This window comes from Callorhinus ursinus, unplaced genomic scaffold, assembly GCF_003265705.2.
Source record: "Callorhinus ursinus isolate GAN/ISIS: 27379988/994484 unplaced genomic scaffold, GSC_fseal_2.0 scaffold157, whole genome shotgun sequence".
Lineage (NCBI taxonomy): Eukaryota > Metazoa > Chordata > Mammalia > Carnivora > Otariidae > Callorhinus > Callorhinus ursinus.
Window position 1 is genome coordinate 64,479 of NW_027397219.1, and position 21,574 is coordinate 86,052.

The 21,574-nt window shown below is 44.2% G+C and overlaps 1 pseudogene; it reads left to right on the plus strand.

The window, feature by feature from the left end:
- Window positions 1–5,513: 5,513 nt before the first annotated feature.
- LOC112810807 (large ribosomal subunit protein uL6 pseudogene) lies at window positions 5,514–6,162 on the plus strand (annotated as a pseudogene).
- Window positions 6,163–21,574: the final 15,412 nt, after the last annotated feature.

Sequence of the window (21,574 nt, forward strand, 5' to 3'; positions counted from 1 at the left end):
TGCCTAGAAGCAGGGATGCCATCCCTGGCAAAGAACTGAAGATACATTAATAGAGTGAGTGAATCAGCTGGTTAGCTGGTTGGAGAAGGGAGGATTTTGGGTAGGTAATGGGAGACTAAGATAGATCTTGATGGCATGTGATATGCGCACACACACACACCACTGGGAGTGTGCAAGCAGGCATCACCTTGGCTTGGCAAATAGATCCCCAGTAGTACAGAAACTGTCTTCATCCCAACACAGCTTCTCAACTCCAACTTTTTCATTGCATTTCTTTGTGTTCCAGCAAGTATCAGACACCTGCTTAACATTATGCAAGGGTGGCTGTCAGAGAGAGATGCTCAAGCCTGCCAGAGGGGATGCCTCATGGGAAAAAGAAAACAAAACCTGAGCCTTAAAAATAGAGCTGTCCACTGATGGAATTCTCTCCTACTGCTGTGACCAAATATTTAGTCACAGGGGAAATGGCTGATCAGACACACTGCCAGCAAGGTCATGAGGTGCTCAGCAAACAAGCACTGAGGCAGGCCTCAGGCATGTGCTCCCCTCACCCTAAGAACCCTTGCAAGCCACATAGGAGAGGGAGGCCAGGCTGCTTGTGTGCCCATCTGTAACCACAAAGCATGCATTTTCTTTTATTATGCTGGATACTAGCCTGGCCCTGATGTCTGCTGCTTGCGCAGACAACATTCATTCATTCAGACACAAATGAGATCAGTTCTTATCCGACTCTCAGGTCAATAGGATTTGGGAAGTCCTCAGAGTCCTAGAGATTACATTATTTTAAAGACTGCAGAGTTAAATACAGTGGAGTCCAAAATAGGGGGATTACTCAGCTGTCACACAGATGTCCCCTCCCCAGTGCCCTGCCATTATGCCGGCCTGCTCAGAGTTCTCCTGGTGTTTTACTTCCCAGCTGTCCATTTCCCAGACACCACAGGGAACTTAGCATCCTCAGCTACTCTCTTCTCCATTCCAGGGCCTGGCACATGTGTAGGGCTCCATGAAACCCAAAAAGGGAAGACAGGGGGAAGAAAGGAGGCCATACATCCCAAAGCAGGAGCCAGGAGAAATGGTCTTTTCCTACCTGCCTCTTGTGTCTGGAAAAGAAAAAGCAGCAGACTCCAGCAGACTCCATACCCCTCATCTTATGCTTTGAGCCCAGAGCCTTCCCCCCTGCCCCCCAGAAGATATCCCTGCCTCTTTTGGCCCAAAGACACTGCTTCAGCTGAAACCTCTTCTACTTCTGTCTTCTCTTCCAGATGCCCCTTACAGACCCTGCCTTGCCCCCACTTCTGTGCTTGTCTGTGTCTTCCTTGAGGGGAGGTGCAGGGAGTAGCAGGATCTCTGTCCACTCTTGTTGAATTGCATTGATTTATCCCTTTGTCAAAAGCTAGTGCATATATGGTGTGGGTGGCAGGCCTCATATTTGATTTCAAACAGAAATCAAGAGTTGATTTCCACATTTCAAGTCACTGGTGGTGGTGGTGGATCAGAAAGTAGCTGAGGACATGACTACTACAGCTGACATTTCAGAGCATTTAATATTTGTGTTTCCCCAGAGACAAGCTGTGGGGGGAGGCAGGGGAGCTGAAATTGTTTTTTCATTGTTCTTCCTTTACATGGGCATCAGACTGGAACCCTCTGGGCGACTTCTCAACTCAGCATGTCCTGCTGATCTATTAAGTTGAACATTAATCATTAGCAGAGCTCATCTTTCTTCTCTGAATTTAATTTCATTAGTTATATCTTCTTTCCAAGTTAGAACATTCTCTGAGGCATTTGCTTAGAAGGCAAATGAACATCAGTCCTGCCCCCTACCTCTCCTGGAATGAGACTTTCCTTGGAACAGCAGAGACAGTTGTCAAAATCTCTAGTTCAAGCTAGTTGGATCTCGATGCAGCCAGAATATAAGCATTTCTCATGGACTCTCAAGAACTCTCTCTACCGCAATCAGGGCCACTGTGGTTTCATAGTAATGAACAGAACACTCAGTCTCTGGGCTCCATTTGTCTATGGTAACAGACAAAAAAATGCCATTGGAAATCCACATACAATGGACCCCAGGTTTGCCTAATAGTTAACAGCCCCAACTGTTCACTTCTATCACCTACTTGATTTTGAAAACTCACCAGGATCTTCCTGGCCTGCAAACATTTGCTTGCAAGTATTTTCCTGCCTCTAATGTTGCTCCCTCTCCTCAGAGACTGTAGCCCCTTGAGTGCTGGTGCTATATTTTATTTATCTTGATATCAACATCACCTAATCAAAGGTATAATACCTAAAGTTGCTTGGTAAATGATAAATGAGTGAATGGATTTATGATAGAGAAAAATTGGATGAATCTGAAAACAATACCCAAAAGAGAATAACAAAGGGTAAACAGGGCTTCTATTGCCCTGCTCACTTTAGATCAGGACAGTAGCTGGGACTCTACAGGGGAACAGTACTGCTGGGGATCAGAAGTTGAGTCAGACAAGAGGAAGGTCTCCAAAAGAGGCATTCCTTATTCTATCCATTTGTCCATCCAGGATTAAAGCTATTGTGTGTCAGCCTCTACTTCAGCATGGTAGGTGTTCTGGTCTACCTGTCTCCGCCCCCCCCCCCCCCCCCCCCCCCGCAAGAACATTTGAGTGCCTAATCTATTTTAGGCCCTGTGCCTAGTGTAGGTATCCAGTGGTCAGGATACAACAAACAGCCAAATCCCCTCCCTCAGGAGCCATTCCACGCAGTGGGGAGACCTGGTAAACACCTACACTGACAGCTCTCTGTTCAGTGCTTGAACAGAAAAATCACAGCTTGAGAAAGAAAACTAAGGTTGGGATAATAATCACATCTAGCCTGAGGAAGTGGGGTCACCAGCTCACCATAGGTTGTGGGAGAGGGAGGGGTAGATGAAGCCATCTACCATCTCACAGCCATGGAGGAAATGGTGCTATGTCAATAAGAGGAGGTGGGATCCTGCCACTACAGTCCTTCCTAGAGATTTAATAAGAATGTAGTCCAAAGAGCCACCAGATGGAGCTACAGGATAACTTATTATTCAGCATTCTGGAGCCTGCAACTGGGATTTGTACAATAAATGCGCACCTTAGATTTCTGAGTGGGGTGAAAACCAACAGGAGGCTCAGGGCAGTAAATGCTAATCCTAAGTGACAGCTGAGAGGAACTGGGCTAAAAGTCCAGAGACATTCTAGTTCCAGTTTAACTCTTAACATTTCTGTTTATTTTTCAATGTACCTCTTAATTCCCCAGTGCCTAAGTCCTCACATGTAAAAGGAGAGGGTTGAACAAAAATCAACCCCAAGCTTTTCCCTGATGCAAGATCCTGACCTTGATGTTGCAGATATAACCATGTCAATGGGGCAGTAGAGAAAGGAAGGCCTCCTGGATTGAGTATCCAAGTACTGTTTGCTCCAGTGGGCTTGAGAGTTGTTTCTTAGGACAGATCATGGCACTGAGGATCAACAACTTAACCCGTGGTTTTTAAAAGGTCTAGAGTTTCCCTGACATCTTTTTTCTTGCTCTGTACCCTTTCCCTCAGCCTTATCTTATCTCCTCCCACATTCCATTCCTCCCCCATGTGACAGTGGATTGGGAGGGCACTGCTCAGGGATTTAGAGCTTGGAATTCAGATCTGGCTGTGGGACCCATTAGGCAAGTGATTCCTAGGAGGACTTCTAACTGCCCTAATGAAAGCATCAGAGAAGAAGCCCCAACCAGTCTGTGGGCTGCAGACTTCCCCAGGCAAGAACAAGTCCAATTCATGCTCTTCCCCTGGGAGCCACCAAGACTCCATTCCAGGTAGACTTCCCACCCCCAGATGCAATTGTGAGCTTCCTAAAAGCTTGAGCCAAAGTTTTCTGGGTGGAAGACAATCATAATTCTTTAAAAAGTGAATGAAGAGAAGAGCCTGTTTTCTGTGGCGTTTTCTTCTCTAAGCATCCTCTAGCAGGTGGGCCACCAGCCACTTGGTCACCTGACTGACAAACGTCCTTTGGATGATGGGCTGGTTAGTCCCATTTAAAGAGAGAATTAATTCATACTGGGGCCATACAGAGCCAGTTTCAAAGGGAGTTTGATGAAAGTGTTCCCCACTGTGAAGCACAGTCAGCAGGTAGAGGCTTGTTATGGTCATCTGAGCTGAAAGACTTTCAGCCATGGGAATCATGGAAAGGCCTTTGCTGGCAATGGGGTGCAGACACTGTGCCTATCCTATGAGATCTCACAGGTGTGAGGGCCAGGGTGGTCACTGGAGGTAAGGCCCAGAAAGGCAAATCACACAGTGGGGAGATGTTTGGTACATGGGACATATCCAGTGAATCATACTGAAGGGATGAAGAAGAGGCTCAAGGGCAGTGCATGGAGGATGGAATTCAGCCCTTTGCTCCTTGTAGGTATTCATCTGGCCATTCAACAGTTTTTGGAAGCCTACCACAGACTGAACATCTTGCAGGTGTGGGAAAAAAAATAAATAAAAATAACCCAAAAAGTCTTGGTTAGTGCACTGAGCTGCCATTTCACAGTGTCTGATTGCAGTAGGCAGACAAATCCAGGTGTTGAAAAAATTCAGGAATTTGTCTCCAGTGCTGTCCTCTGCTTCCCTGGGAGTTGGCTTTGGGTTCAGCAGAATTTCTTCTATTATACCAATTTATACCTATTACACCCCCAACCAAAAATGAGCCCATATTTCCTGATATTTCAAATCAAAGCTTATGGACCAACGCTCTTTGGACTCATTTATATCATCTGTCCACTTGTGAATCAATTGCTGTGGCCATGAAGTGAAATAAGATTGGCCAGATCTGAGTGATATACTATTGATGGGTGTGTAGGGTCAATTCCACCCAAACTACATGACTGAGACTAGGATAGGCAGGTTTTCCCAAAACAAAATGAGGGTGCCATGAACAGGAAAGTGAATGGATTCTGGACTGGCTACCACAACAGTTACTCTGGAAATGAAAACAAGGAGTATCAAGGTACATGTTACAAATGACAAGGTGGAAGCTCAACAGGGTTAGTACTAGGAGGATAGAAGGTGAGAAAAGAGGTCAGAGACCAATATGCAAAGGATGCTTGAGTTAGAATGTGAAGCATGAGTATAGGTCCATCTGGCTGAGGAGAGTCAATGCCAACAGAGGTGACAATATGGGCAAAGACAGACACAAACCCAGGCAGTGTCAGCCATGTGGCTGTAGGTTCTTGGCTAGATGTGTTACACACTTGGTTTCTATTTAATCACCCTATAGTAACCATATGAGAAAGCCCAGATTTTGTGGGTCTAGGGTAGGGCTTGATAATTTGCATTTTTAACAAGTGCCATGGTGGTGCTGATACTGCTGGTGCAAGAACCACACACTGGGCCCCTTGCTCTAGAGTCTAGGAAAGCATGCTAGTGGGCAGTCAGATGGCACATTGAGTCAGTGGGTCTGCACATCTTTATGTTCAGGGGATCTTATTTGGGGCTTGAACTAAAATGTAAGTGCAGGCTCTCTTTGCCACATCTCCTGCGAGAATGAAGACCATTCTCAGCAATCAGACTGTCGACATTCCGGAAAATGTCGACATCACTCTGAAGGGATGCACAGTTATTGTGAAGGGACCCAGAGGAACCCTGTGAACCCTGGAACCCTGTGAAGGGACCCAGAGGAACCCTGTGAAGGAACCATTCAATCACATCAATGTAGAACTCAGTCTTCTTGGAAAGAAAAAGAAGAGGCTCCGAATTGACAAATGATGGGGAAATAGAAAAGAGCTGGCTACTGTTCACACTATCTGTAGTCATGTACAGAACATGATCAAGGGCGTTACACTGGCCTTCCATTACAAGATGAGGTCTGTGTATGCTAACTTTCTCATCAACGTTGTTATTCAGGAGAATGGTTCTCTTGTTGAAATCCGAAATTTCTTGGGTGAGAAATACATCCACAGGGTTCAGATGAGGCCAGGTGTTGCTTGGTCTGTATCTCAAGCCCAAAAAGATGAGTTAATTCTTGAAGGAAATGACACCGAACTTGTATCAAAATCAGCTGCTTTGATTCAGCAAGCCACAACTGTTAAAAACAAGGATATCAGAAAATTTTTGGATGGTATCTATGTTTCTGAAAAAGGAACAGTTCAGCAGGCTGATGAATAAGATCTGAGTTGTCCATCTACAGAAACAGCAAGATGCCAGATGATTTTTCAGACTTACTTGTGATATTTTAAAAAGATGCAATAAAAGCTATACTGGTTTGGACAAAAAAATAAATAAATAAAATGTAAGTGCAGTGTTAATACAGTGTGAGAACTCAGTACCTTATGCTTAATCTCAGGGAATAATCCACATATTTGAGAAGACTCAAGATCCAGAAATCTGGAGAATACCTCAAGCTGTGCTCATATCTATATGACAGTAGGGGCAGGTGGCCACAATTGCTTAGGGTAAAATCATAAGGTCACTGGTTTTGTACTGGTGATTCCAACATGTGACTTTTGAGAAGCAATCAATAATCCATCTCACTCCCTGGGAGTGTGGCTGGGCTGCATCACAATCAAAGTTGCCGCATAAATCTGCCTTTAAGATACCCCATGTGGAGTGTTCCCAGAAGGGCTCAACTGCTATTCTTCTCAAACCCTAAGGAAGCCCTTTCTGGGAGAGTGTGCAATGCTAATCACTACATTTTCTCTTTTCCAGTTCAGCCTGCTTACCCCCTTGCACCACTCTCCATACGTCCTCTCTCTTCTACCCCCAAAAATGGATCAGCTGGGAGCCGAGCATCACCAATAGTCAGTCCATACTTCTGGGAGTCCAGGTGACAGTCAGCAGCCTCCTGCCTGAGACCACTAGGATGCCTTGGGTCAGGGAGGGCCAGAAAGCTGCTGCCTAATCTGGAAAGCAAGTGCCATGTCCAGAGGCAGCCTTTCTAGCTTACCAGTCAAGGTTCTACTGCAGGAAACAGAAACCATTCTAGCTATTTCAAACAGAAAGCGGTTTAATACTGGAAATAAGGTGCTTACAAAATCCCTGGAAGGCCTAGAGGAACAGGCTGTACAGGACTAAGACCCCAAACATAACTGTAGAAGTGGCCCACCAAAGGAATTGCTTACTACTTTTGCTACAATCAGGCAGCAGGTAAATCAACATGCCTCTGTCCTAAGCACTAACTCTAGGTCCTACCATTGTGGCAGTGAAATGGGGATAAAGAAGTACCCCATACATCTGCTATATCAGAACAAGCAAAATGGATGCCTCATCTCTTTTCCTATTTAATGTGGTTGCAAATCAAATCTCACCAAAATGTATCTGATTGGCAGAACCTTAAGCACATAGAATCCCAGCTATGAGGACTATTCCACTCTCTTGGAATTAGAGCTTTTAGCTTCTCTCCCCCACTCCTGAAGTAAAGGGACACCCACTCAGAAAAGATTGGAACAGATGTTGAGTGAACCAATCTATTGTATTCCCCACTGCAACCTGGTATCTTGGAACTCTTAGTGTTGAAAGTGAAAGAAAATAGTCACAAACTGACCAAGAATGGAGGGAATTTTATTGCCTCACATAATGGAAAAACTCTACAACTATGCTATCTTCAGGTGGGTGTGATCCAGGGACTCAAAAAATGTGATCCAAAGGGGCACCCGCACCCCAATGTTTACAGCAGGAATGTCCACAATAACCAAACTATGTAAAGAGCCAAGATGTCCATCGATATATGAATGGATAAAGAAGAGTGGTATGTATATATATACATATACACACACACACACACACACACACACACACACATACATACAGTGGAATATTACTCAGCCATCAGAACAGATGAAATCTTAAACATTTACATCAACATGGATGGAAATGGAGGGTATTAGGCCAAGTGAAATAAGTCAATCAGAGAAAGAGACTATCATATGGTTTCACTCATATGAGGAACATAAGAAACAGCACAGAAGATCATAGAGGAAGGGAGGGAAAACATAATGGGAAGAAATCAGAGAGGGAGACAAACCATGAGAGACTTTAACTATGGGAAAGAAACAGGGGTGCTGGAGGTGAGGTGGGTGGAGGTATGGGGTAATTGGGTGTTGGGCATTAAGGAGGGCACATGATGTGATGAACAGTGGGTGTTATATGCAACTGATGATTTATTGAACTCTACATCTGAAACTAATGATGTACTATATATTGGCTATTTGAATCTAAATAAAAGAATTTAAAAAATATGCACATATCGCTAGAACCCCATCTCTGTTGATTCTGCTTTCTTTCCTGATGTTTTATTCTCAGGCTCCACCTAGTGGTAAAATGAGTTCCAAATGTTTCACCCTCGCTTCCTCCCAGCATCAAATCTAGTGAGGAAGAAAACTATTATTCCCAATAGCTCTTACATCTTGGGTGCCATTCTCATTGGACCGGCTTGGGCCACATGATTAATTCATGCCATGAATTAATTACCATCTCCAGGGCATGAATGGGTTGACTGGCCAGGCCTGAGCCACATGCAACATCCTTGGAACTAGAGGGTCCTGGGCCTAATTAAGGCACATAAACTAAATGCAGATGGTGGAGATTTCCCAGAATAAAAAAATGTATCCTCAAAGGCAGAGCAACACAACACAAAAGAACAGTTGGTTACCTCCTCTGGGGCAATGGACAAGTTCCACCACCTCTTGGATACCCTCTTGGCTTACATAAATAATGAGAGGGCTTGACAATAACATCTTGAAGATCCCTGACAGACCTGTCTTGACTGGATCTGTGGTTCTTCCACAGAATCCCTCCCATATTGTTTTTACCATTTCTTAGAAAACCTTTAGTCCCCACATAATTTCTCATTTCTCCTAGGTGTGGAGATTATTTTGGCACAGTCTCTTTTGCATTTTCAACCTATTTCCATGCTGTTCCTGATCCTCGCTTCTCAACTCTCTGATGTATTTGTTTTATTTTGCTTTGCTTTGCTTTGCTTTAATTTTAATTACACCTTCCAGGGCAGCATCACCAGAAGATCTCATCAGTGAGTGGATAAGGATCGATAAGAAAGTTAAAAGACGACATAGATGACCAACCTCCGTCAAGTTCCAGGAGACATAATCCCATTCCCTGAAGGAAAACCACTTGAGTTCCATTTGCAACTATTTATTTCTGAAACATATTATGATAGTCACCGTTAATTAATTGCCTACCACATAGCAGGCAATGTGATGAATGCTTTACATACATTATCTTTAATACTCCTGACACCCCTAAAGGGTGTACATGTATTACTGCTCCTATTTAAAGAGTAGATTTGGGACTCGGTTAGGCATTATCAAACAAGTGACTACCAAGAACTGACCATATGCTAATCACTGCGGGAAGCTGAGGGAGTGGGCAAAAGAGTGAGATGCAGCTCTTGTCTCCCCAGAAAACAAAGACAGATTTAGACAACAAAAATGGAAATAGTCAAGACAGAGTACAATGAAGCCAACAAAATGCAGAATGTCTGGCCCTTCGGCAGATGAGACTGAGTGAATGCTTCATGGAGGAAGTGTGACTTCCTTTGGGGCCCAGAGGCTCTCCTTGCAAATAGTATCACAAAGTTCAAACACAGTTCATGAAAAATGATCATTCTTTCTCTAACATGGTGAGTATCTCAGGAAGAGAACAAAAATGTGGGCATTAACTCCTCCACAGAAGCCCATTCTGGAGAGCCCCGTCTCTATGGTCCCAGATGGCCATCTATTCTCTTCTTAAAAGACCTTGCACAATTTGTTCCTGCTACAGAGCTCTGGGTCAGCAACTTTTTCACATTATATTTAGAAAAAGTAATAAAATGGTTCTCCCCGCAGGCTTCACCAACTGGATGATGTTATTTCAAATTAAAAAACAAAAGCAGAAAGCAAAACGAGAAAGGAGACCAAATTACCCACTTGTGGAAAGGAATGCACACAAATCATTCACAGGGTCCCACCCAGGCTGCTCACAACCCATACCTACCCCTCCCACCCCCACCTGAGGCCAAGTTTTGGCCTCACTGGTGTTCCTGGCAGCTCCCTGAAGTCGCCGAAGTGTGAGGTTTGAGGCTGGGCTGCAACTCCACAGCAGCTTTGTGCATTATCTACAGAATTGCAAAAACCTGCTTTTAAAATCCTGATCTGACACTTAACAGTTCTGTGACTGGGCGAGTCAGTTAACCTCCCCTTGCCTTCCTCATCTGTAAAGTGCAAAAGATAATTCTTGTCTCATGTTAAGATAAAGTGAGATAATGCATTCGAGGTGCCTGTGTGGTGCCTGGCACACAATAAGAGCTTTGTAAAAGGTAGTGAGCATGATTACTGTTGATCACTCTGCTTGCTAATTGATTTTCCTAGGCCTACCACTGTTATAAAACACGTATCTACTGTCTCTGTCTAAACAGAGAGAGAAAGGAGCAACAGGAGAGCAGCACTTGGCATGAAGGGCTCTCTTGTCAAAGGCAGGGATAAGGACTGTTTCTTGGTAGAAACAGGCAGCTGAAGAAACACCTTTGAGGGGAAATCAAACTTCGATCTCACATATAATCCACACCACCTGAGGTCCTCTATGAAGACCTCTTTAGGAGGCTGGAGTTGGGGGATCATGAAGTTGATTTCTATTTCTTTTTCTTTTCAAGATTTTACTTAAATTTAAGTTAGTTAACATATGGTGTATTATTAGTTACATGGGTAGAATTTAGTGATTCATCAGTTGCATATAACACCCAGTGCTCATTACATCACGTGCCCTGCTTAATGCCCATTACCCATTTAGCCCATCCCCCACAACCCTCCCCTCCAGCAACGCTCACTTTGTTCCCTATAGTTAAAAGTCTCCTATGGGGGCACCTGGGTGGCTCAGTCTGTTAAGCATCTGCCTTCAGCTCAGGTCATGATCTCAGAGTCCCAGGATCAAGCCCTGCACCAGGCTCCCTGCTCAGTGGGGAGCCTGCTGCTCCCCCTGCTTGTGCTCTCTCTCTTGCTCTCTCTCTCAGATAAATAAAATCTTTTTTTTTAAAGAGTCTCCTATGGTTTGCCTCTCTCTCTGTTTTTATCTTATTTTATTTTTCCTTCCCTTCCCCTATGTTCATCTGTTTCTTAAATTCCACACATGAGTGAAATCATATGGTATATGTCTTTCTCTGACTAATTTCACATAGCATAATACCCTCTAATTCCATCTTCACCACTGCAAATGGCAAGACTCCATTCTTGTTGATGGCTGCATAACATTCCTGTGTCTGTGTCTGTGTGTGTGTGTGTGCGCACATGAGTACACACGCACACATATACCACATCTTCTTTATCCATTCATCAGTTGATGGATAGTTGGGCTCTTTCCTTATTTTGGCTATGTGGATAGTGCTGCTATAAACATTTGGGTGCGTATACCCATTAGAATCAATATTTTTGTATCTTTTGGATAAATATCTAGTAGCGCTGTTGCTGGGTCATAGGGCAATTCTATTTTTAACTTTCTGAGGACCCTCCATACTGTTCTCCAGAGTGGCTGCAGTGTAAGTGGGTTCCCCTTTTGCCACATCCATGTCCATGTCTGTTGTTTCCTAAATGGTTAATTTTAGCCATTCTGACTAGTGTGAGGTGGTATCTCACTGTGGTTTTGATTTGGATTTTCCTGATGCCAAGTGATGTTGAGCATTTTTTCATGCGTCTGTTGGCCATCTGCATGTCTTTGGAGAAATGTCTGTTCATTGTCTTCTGCCTGTTTCTTGGTTGGGTTTTTTGTTTTGGGGGGTATTGAGTTTGATAAGTTTATAGATTTTGGATACTAGTCCTTTATCCAATATGTAATTGGCAAATATCTCCTCCCATTCTGTTGTTTGCCTTTTAGTTTTGTTGTTTCCTTTGCTGTGCAGAAACTTTTTATCTTGATGAAGTCCCAATAGTTCATTGTTGCTTTTGTTTCCCTTGCCTCTGGAGGCGTGTCTAGTAAGAAGCTGATTTCTGTGAAAGGTTCTTCTGTGGGTACTGAGCACCAAACACCCAAATTTCCTGGCAATGGGCAGTCCTTTGAGAGGGCAGCACATCCAGGCTATCCTCCTCCATGCGCCCCACATGGAGGCAAAAGGATTATGGAACCTAGGAAAATGTGGAAGGCTGGTTATTTTAATTCTCTAAAATCCAAGTGGGCACAAAGGTGTTAACATATTTTTTTCTGTAACATAACCATTGCAGAAATGATCACCACCGTTAATTCCAAATAGATTTAACCCAGAATATTTTCTTCTCCCCCAAAATAGGATCTAAAGATGCCAGGCTTATCTGACTTTGAAACATTAGTTTTGAGGAGGAGGGATTTTATCCTTGGGCAGCCTCTGTCCACCCTGACACCTGCAGAGCTATCTGGTTCTTATTGATCTTCAATCATTGTGCATACACTCTGAATACCCAAGGTTCTGTTAACAAGGCCCCTTTTAGCCACTCTGTCATTCCTCCAGGCCCCAGTCTTCAGCAGTGAGATACTTCAGTGCTTTCCCACTTGCGGGCTATGAGGGACTACTGTGTCTGCCCCATGGTGGGCTGTGAGTGAGGGGCAGTGTCTGCATAGACCCAGGGTGTAGGGAATATAGTGTGTGCACAGTCCTGGCTTGTGAGGGACAAAGCTTTCTGCCCAGTTCTGTAGTATGAGGGGAGAATATATCAGCCCTGTCTTGGGCCATGTGGGACTATTATGTCTAGGCAGGAGAGACAACAGTGTCTGTCAGTCCTGAGAAATGGAGACTCTATTGTGTGCACACTCCGGGGTGTCAGGGACTACAGTTTCTGCCCACCCTGGGCTCTGAGGGACTACCCTACCCTTAGGGTGTCTGCCCCAATGTTCCAGGCTGCTGTCTTCTGGGTTTGGGAAGATTCCATACCAGGAATATGTGTGCCCACGTAGAAATTAGCATTGGTCTTGGGTTCAGTTTCTCCAACTTTTCTGGGATTTCCATGTCCTTTCTGGAGGGCTAGAGTTTCAGAGACCTTTAAAATACCCATGTCTCTTGCTTTCCCTTAGCCTCCTTCAACCCTCCCAGTTTAGCCCAGACCACTGTTTTCTATTAAGAGCAGTGAATGCAAAATTTGTTTGAATGAGGAGAAGAGGAACATGGAAAACAAATAGGATGAGGGGAGTGTAAAAGAGAATCCTCATTAGCCCACCCAGAGACACCTGCATTTCCCTCTTCTCACAGCTGCTGTCTCTGAATGAGGGCTCTGCTTCCTGGGATTGTGCCTAGAAGGCCCCTAGAAGGCCGTTTTTACAGGAGCTAAAGCCTGGGGACTGAAGCCTACAGTTCCTTCCCCATAGTCTGCTTGCAGCTGTGCAACTTGTGAAACTGTCATAGTTTCCTACCTAAAGTAGGGTAAGGACCTTCTCTGAGGTACTCACAGACTTTGACTGCATAGTTCAGATAGGGAGGCTCAGTCACTTGGGCTGACCACTTATCTAGGAGGACCAGTCACTAGGACAGCATGGGGGTACAGAGGGCCGTATGTCCTAGGAGAAAGCCAATGCGAGAGGAGGACCAGTCACAAAAGAAGGAAACCCAGTCACAGGATAGAGTCAGTTATGGGGAGAGGGCTCAGCCATATGACAGAGGAGAGCCATTGCTGGGAAGGATCATTTGAGAGGGCGGAGAGTGGGAAGCCAATTGCCAGGGAAGGCCACACTGTGTGTCCTTGGGTCAACTGGAGCTGTTGGTTCTCCAGTTGGCTATTACTGTAGACTTGGAGAGAAAATGATCCCCCAGGTAGCAAAGTGAGGTTGATAGAGGCAGGTCAGAATTTAGGAGGAGATGAGATCCAAAGGAATTGTTCTAGGGAAAAATAGAAGGTAGCAAAAGGTAGCAGGAAGTTTCAGCGGGGGGGGGGGAAGGAAAGGGCATGCTGACGTGGAAAGGATGCTAATCTGGACCATGGACGATTACAGACCCCTGGGAGAGATCACCAGACAGGAAGCATAATTTACCTGCTCTTTTGGCTCTTCCTAAAATGGAGACAATATGGGAGTCCTTAGAGACCACTAGAGACCATTTTAATGAGACTATGTCAGCGAGTCGTAGAGATTGAGCAAATCAAGCATTGCAGGGGGATTATTCCTGATACGAAATAATTGGAAACAAACTCAATGCCTGCCTTTTAGAGATGGCTGAACTAAATAATAGTACAATGTGATATTCTGCAGACTTTTAAAAGAATGTGGAGAAGGATATTAAGTGTCAAGGGCAACTATTTTTGTGAAATGCAAAGAAGCCTGTTGAAATGCTGTTTGTGTAGTGCCAGCCGTGTCCCTCGTCTGATCACATCCCTTCCACCACAGCCCCTTCACTCTCCACGGCCTCCTGCTTCATCCCTACCTGGGCTCACTGCCCTTCCTCCTCCCACCATGTGCCGTTCTTCAAACGGTGGCCAGAGAGAGCTTTTGTAAAGCACAAATCACATCATCTCATCCGCTTGTTTCAACTCCTCCAATGGCTTCCTGTTGCATTTAGAATCAAATAGAATACCTTCCTAGGTACTGCAAGGCCCTATTTCTCTGGGCCCTCCTACATCTTTGGACTTCTTTCTTTCCACTGCCTCGCTGGGTCCTGGTCTTGATGTTTTAGTCACAGTGGCCTTCTTTCTGTCTGTTAAATACTCCAAGTGCATACCACCTTTTCATTAGCTGCCCCCCTCCCCGCATAGAATGCTTTCCCTGTGGATGAAGGTCAGTAAACTATGACCCACTGTTTTGTATAGCCCATGCGCTAAGTATGTTTTTATATTTTTAAGTTTTTCATTTTTTTAGGTAGATGTGACAGAAATACTATGTAGCCCACAAAGGCTAAAATATTTACAGATAGTTTGCAGTCCCCAAGCTAGACCTTGGTGTGGGTGTCTTCTTCTTGTCATTCAGATTTTACCTCATATGGTGACATCCTACACAGGTTTTTAACTTCCTTCAACCTAAAGTGACTTGTCAGCCAAATAATTGTAGGAAAAAGAATAACTTGAGTTATTGGTAGTTATTGGTAGAGCTTGGTACTCTTGGTGGTGGGGGGAGAGATGACTTTGGAAACAACAAATCAAGGTTACTCACTTAAAGTATGCAGACCGTATTTCATACACTCCTGCTATTTTAATCTAGGATAGTTTCTGGCCTTAAGTGGTAAAAATGTCCCCTTAGGTTGGTTTATGTTTATATTCAGCAGCATTTTGGCAAACAACACGCAGATCTGTATTTTTTTAAGTTTATTTGAGAAAAGAATTAAAAATATTTTTAAATAGTATTGTAAGAAGCCCTGAATGATAAAGACTATTTAAATCTTGTTAGAGATGTCTTATTTTCAGTTTATCCTAAAATCTACCATCTTTTCTAAGGAGAATAGGGGACTCCACTTTTGTGTTTAACTGGAATTTATATCTCTCTCATCATATCACTTTTTGGTACCATTTTTATTTGAAATTCTTATTTATGTGTTTACTTTCTGTGGCATCTGATGAAATGCTGGTAGGCTTTTCTGCTTTGTTCACCTTGGTGTCTCAAGAGGCTAGGTTTTGAAACATTGTAGCATACTCACTAATGTTGAATGTGCATGAAAGTATGGAGTGTGTGTGTGTGTGTGTGTGTGTGTGTGTGTGTGTGCGTGCACGCCTGTGCCATGAGATTATGGGATGTTTACTTATCTACATTTTTATAATGGTTCACGTACAATGAACATGTATTATGTATTACTTATGTATTCACTCAAATACTGCCAGTGGGGTGGGGGACGCGGGGAGACTGCCATCCAGAAAGGATGGCATACAGTCTGCTAAGCAAACCAGAGCAAGAAGGGAAGATTTTTATATACCATGCAGACTGTCCTCAATAGAAACCCAGAGAGGGCAAGCCATTTATTTAGCCATGCAACTAATTAAAGGCAGAACTCAGGGAAAAGCCAGGGCTCCTGTGTCTTAAGCTCATGTTTCTCATTCACACAAAACTCTTATAGGCTTTTTCACCCCTGTCATGAAGCTCTGAATCCAAAGAATGATAGGGAGGGAGCACTCTGTTTGTTTGGGGGAAGCAGAGAGAGAGAGAGAGGTAAAATCCTGAGAACTCTGACCCAGAACTGGAATTCAGGATTCAGGATTGAGATCTGGGCCCCGTATGTCATGTGGCTTCATATGTGAAGAGCAATTATAGCAGATGTCATCAGTTCTTGCCCGTCCCTCCACCGTGCTCACCGTTTCTGTGTACTCTGGACTCATTCCCCATAGCCAGGACCAGAATTCTTCTCCCTGAAAACTCTATCTGACTGCCAATATAGTATCAGGTTCAAAGTGCTAGAAGCAGCCTAAAAATTACTGACAGGAGGTGGTAAATGACTGTCTCAGCCCTCTCGCCCCTCAGGTGGGATAACTGAGTGTGTGTTCTGTACTGTTTCTCCAAGTTCCCCATGGGTCCAGTTCCAGCTACCCACAGTGGTCCCTGGCTCACTATCATAGCCCCGACCCTTCCCTAATTTCCTCCACTTAAACCACCACCTGTACTCACATCCTTGTCTCAAGCTTTATTTGGGGGGGACATCTAAACCAAGACCATCTTAGGTCCAAAAGAAAGATGGAGGGCCCTAATCCTGTCTCTTTCTGCTGGTCTTTCATTGTCGCTGTTCAGATAATGAGGCAAATTTGAGTGAACCCAACAGACACTTATTGAGCATCTGGTGTCTGTCAGTACCTCATCAAATGTAGAAAGAGGCAAAAAGGAAAAGAATGGCATATGGTTGCTGCTTTCAGGAGCGTACAGTCAAGCTGGGAATATGTGGCTTATGCACCTAAAAGGAGAAACTACTGCCCAATACAGGAAATATTGCAAGGCACTCCTTATATTAGTATTCACATATTTACTAGCCATTACTCTGTGCTTTTGTTTAGTATCAAACTGAGCACCAGAAGCTCCAGAATGAATGGCATGGCCCCATATCTTGCAGGGGTCCCAGAGATATAAGAAACTTGCACACAAAGCTAGCATCAGAGTTTGAGGGTTTGGGGAAAGGCAAGTTTACGTCAAGCCTGTAAGGAGTCCAGAGTGAGCAAGATGGATTCCTGGTATTTAATAGGGGGGGCAGGGACTAGTGGCTCATTTTTTACCTCTATGTTACTTCTTTGCTTCATGGTTTAGGATAAATCTTTACAATGTCTTTGCAAAGGCCTCTGGGGTCCTGTGAAAGTAGCCCAGCATAGTTATGAAGCTTCACTGAAAACTCACACGCACATAAACTCAATTTTAAATTATTAAAAATGAGGATTAATGAGATAATATGTGTGAATGCCAAGTTATATAAGTTGTATAAATTCAAGGAATAATTATTACTATCATTTCTGATGCATCCATTCATGTGTTCCTAATTACTCAATTCTTCTTCAGCATTCTTCAGAGCTCTTAATTTTTTTTTTAAGTTCCACACTCTCCATTTTCCCACACCAGTATGAAACTAGCAGACTCATTTTATAGCCTTGTCTTGATTGAGGATGCCCAAGAACCTGACCTCTTTCCTAAGCATCCAAACATGCTCCAGTTTGGGAAATTTGCCCAAAGCTCGACATGAGTGACCTATGCTGAGCCCTACTGGTTTCCCTGCCCTGAACTTTGAGACTATGATTACTCTCAGAATTACCTGGCTGTTACCACTTTGCTGGTTGTTCTGAACACAAAGCCCCTTAGGGGGAGGAGTTTCACCCCCCCACCACACCCCCAATGCCAAGGGTTGATGCCTTGTTTCACAGTGGGAGAATTTGTATACATTTTTATTAAATCCCAGTCCAGCTTTAATGCCCCATGTTTGGATGGGGAACATCATTTGCCAATTTTCAGGCTCTTGAAGGCTCTTATAAGCCACCACCCCCCTTTATTTAAACATGTAAGAGTGATGGTGATTTACAGTTACTATGTGGCAAACATTCTGAGCAAGTGACATGTACTTTTATAAGGTGTCTTTATTCTGGTAATTTTGTGTATTGGAATCTCTAAATTTGGAATCCTTTTGCATTGTTGTCTATGTGCATTGTTAATCAACAGATTTTTATTGGGCACCTACTGGGCCCTCAGCTCTGGTTACTCATGCAAAGATATATAAAGTAAGTGAGGAGTTGATAGTACGGCAGGGAAACCCATATGCTGTACCTGGCCTCTCCCTCCCTTATAGCAGATAGTCTTGCTCCTATCACCTTGACTTTACTGATTACATGCCTCCTTCCTCTGTGAGATGGCCAAGGACAAAGCCTGTGCCATTCTGTTCCCCTGCTCCAGTGTCTAACACAGTGCCAGGCACAGAGCTTACCATTAGGAGAAACTGGCTGAATGGATGGGGAAAGGTGGAGTAGATACCTCTCCTCAGGGCACAGCGCCACATACAGTGCACATGCTGTTTCAGGTGAAGTCAGGCTCAGCAGCTGGGGACTGGCCACAATGCTTACAGACACACCCCTGACCCTTCCTGCAGTATTCCATGCTGTCCTAACCTGCTAGATAGGCCACAGGGCCACAGCTCTCCCCAAAATGCTCTGAGGGAGGAAACACATTCTTGTGTAATCCTCTCCTTTCAAAATTAGCTATATTCAGTCCACATTGTATGTCACCCACAAGAAATTGGACAGAAATGTTTATCACTCAGAGCTGTTTCTCAGACTGAAGGACACATCCAGAAAGCATCATCACACTGGCAGTGCACTGTTCAAGGGGCCATCTCTGCCACGTGCTTCCAGGCACTCAGTGCCTGACCAAGGGTGGCCCCTGTCTGTGAGGGAGAAGGCTGGGGGCTGCCCAGGAGTGCCTGGGAATTCCTGCTGTGTACAGGACACCATGCCAAGTGGCCTACCTCAAGTGTTCCACGCTATCACCGCAATTTTGCAGATGAGAAAACATCTAAGAAAATCTAACCAGTAGGTAACAACAGCTAACAGTCACTACAGAGCCTAAGAGGCCTGGCCTGATGCTAAGCCCTCTACCTACATTACCTCAGTCAGGGTCAGATGATGGTGAGGCAAGAGTGATACCTAGGGTGCAAAATTGAAGGATAATCTCACTGCCTAGGTCCTGTAAGTGCAGGGTTGAACTCCTAGGCAGCATCTCTTTTGTCATCCTTAGTATCTTACCTTCCATGGAAAATAATCTTGCAAGGTTAAGATTATTTTGCTCATTTATTGATGAAGAAGTGAGCTTCAGAGAGGTGACTTAGCTTACCAGAGGGTCACAAAGGATGCGGAACCTGAGGCTGGGCCCCCAGTCCTGTGTTTCCCTTAGACTACAGAGTCTAAGATCATACTGCTGGTACATGATGGAGCCAAGCACCACTTCAGGGCCCCTTCAGCTACATGCTGCCTTTGCTGTCACGGATAAACAGGGTGCTGTCCGACCCAAGCCCCTGAGGAACCCAGAAAGCCTGACATGAAGTTGCTCTCCTTCCATGAGATACTCCAGGCTCAACCTCAGTCAGCCAGCTCTGGTCTTCAGGCTGATTTCCCAAGCAGATGGTAGAGGCATAGAGAAGTATCAGAGTTCCCTTATGGGGCCAGACAGGCATGGGGTACTCTAGACAGAAGCTGTCTCTGCCTGACCTGCAGACAGCATTTGGCTTCCAAGCCACACAGCTTCACTTCAAGTCCCCACACTTCAGCGACTTGCTGGATGGTTTTAGACAAGTTACATAACCTCTCTGCACTTCAGTTATCTCATCTAGAAGATGGAGGCAAAAATGGTGCCTACTTCATAGACTTGTTAGGATTACATAAGTTAATGCATATGGCAATATTTGTAAGAGTTCCTGTAATTACTTTGTGTTTGCTATTATTATTTGGCTAATAGACATATCTGACCCACACAACGTTAAAATGTGAGATAATTATCAATATTTACAAATCAAAAGAATTCATGTAATAATATGAATTTCCAGCTTTTCACGAAAAATCAGATGTTTTGACAATGCCGGGTTGATATGTCCAAATGGCTAACAACTGACTATTGCTGGGAGGCTTTCACCTCCCAGACTGCATAGATCCCTCCAGGGCCTCCTTGCTCATCCACACTGCCTACCTGGTCTTGCATCGGGGCCATTCAGTCTACACCTTCTGATTCAGTGTGTGTTTACTGTGCACCTAGCATAGGAAATGGCAAGATATAGTCCCTACTTTGAAGTGAAACAACAGGAGAAAAGTAGGTTAGGGTATGAATCTAGAGAATGTGACCCAGGCCATGGGGGGAAAGTGGGGTGCCCCAGACCGAGGCTGGGGCAGAGTCTTTCTGTCTGGTAGATCTTCTGATAATGGAAGTCTTAGGTCTCAGTCCAAAGTTCTAGCCAAGAAAATGTTGCCAGCTTAAAGGGAATGGTCTACTCTCTGGCACACCCTCACCTGCTAATTTAGAGAACCTGAAGCCATCCAGAGTACTTAGACACATTCCAGTCATCTCCTGAGGACGGATCATGGAGGGCATGCCAGAGAAGGCAGTCGGGCTCCTGCCTACCTTCCACCTTATTTCCTACCAGCTTCCACTTTGCCCACCATGCATTAGCCATACTGACCTTCTCTCCAGCTCAATTGCTACTCCTTATCCGGGCTCATACCCCTCCCCACCCCCACCTTTTTCATGGCTGGCCCCTTCTTAGTTAAAATGTCCACTCCTCAAACTGTCCCTGAGCCTTCATCCCACTTCCTATCACATCACTTTAATTCATTTCCTTTGAGGTTCTTAGCATGACCAGGAATTATTTCATTTACTGACATTCTCCCCTTAAGTAGACTGCAACTCCCAGACAGGGACCTTGGTTCCTTGTTCATTTCTGATCACCCTGTGCTTAGAAGAGTGTGGACACATAGGAGGTGCTTGCTCACTAAACACAGTAACAGGTTTAGAATAGTCTGCACATTGAATATGCTCAGTCACTATGTTAATGAATGAATGAACAAATTGATAAGAGTTTCATTTGAGAGACACCACACATGTTAATGTAAGGAAATATTTTCCCACAAAAAAAAGGGAAAATAAGGATGGGATGAAGCATGGAAGGGTGTTTTTTGTCTGTTTGTTTGTTTGTTTGTTTGTTCTTTCCAAGAGAGAGAACAGAGGCTTCCTGGATAAAATGGCACATTGTCTGGAGAGAAGACAGCAAACCAAACCTTGGATCAATGTTACTCAAGCAGCCTTAAGCCTTAAGTCATCCCAAAGATACCTGCCAATAAGGCCTTCCAAATTCCATGAGTCCAAAGAGTGTTTCTTTTCTCATGGTAATGAAAGCAAAGTAGAAATTAAGACATTGAGCAACTTTGCACATTTCTCTGCCATTCTGAAGCATATTCAATACAATTTTATGCCATCAGTTATTACATTGCTCTGCTCAGTTGATTTATATTCCACTTTAGGAAGCTCCACATTCTATTTTCTATGCAGGTGAGACCTTTCTCTTTGATTAATGGTTGACTACATGTGGCATTTGTGGCCAGTTCTGGAAGTTCAGGCAAGTCATTCCTGTACAGGAATACAGATTCCCTCTGACAATACTATTTCTATCAGACAATTGGATGTTATCTTAATGCCATTCTATCCCACTTGATTCCTTTCTCAAGAGCGTCAAAG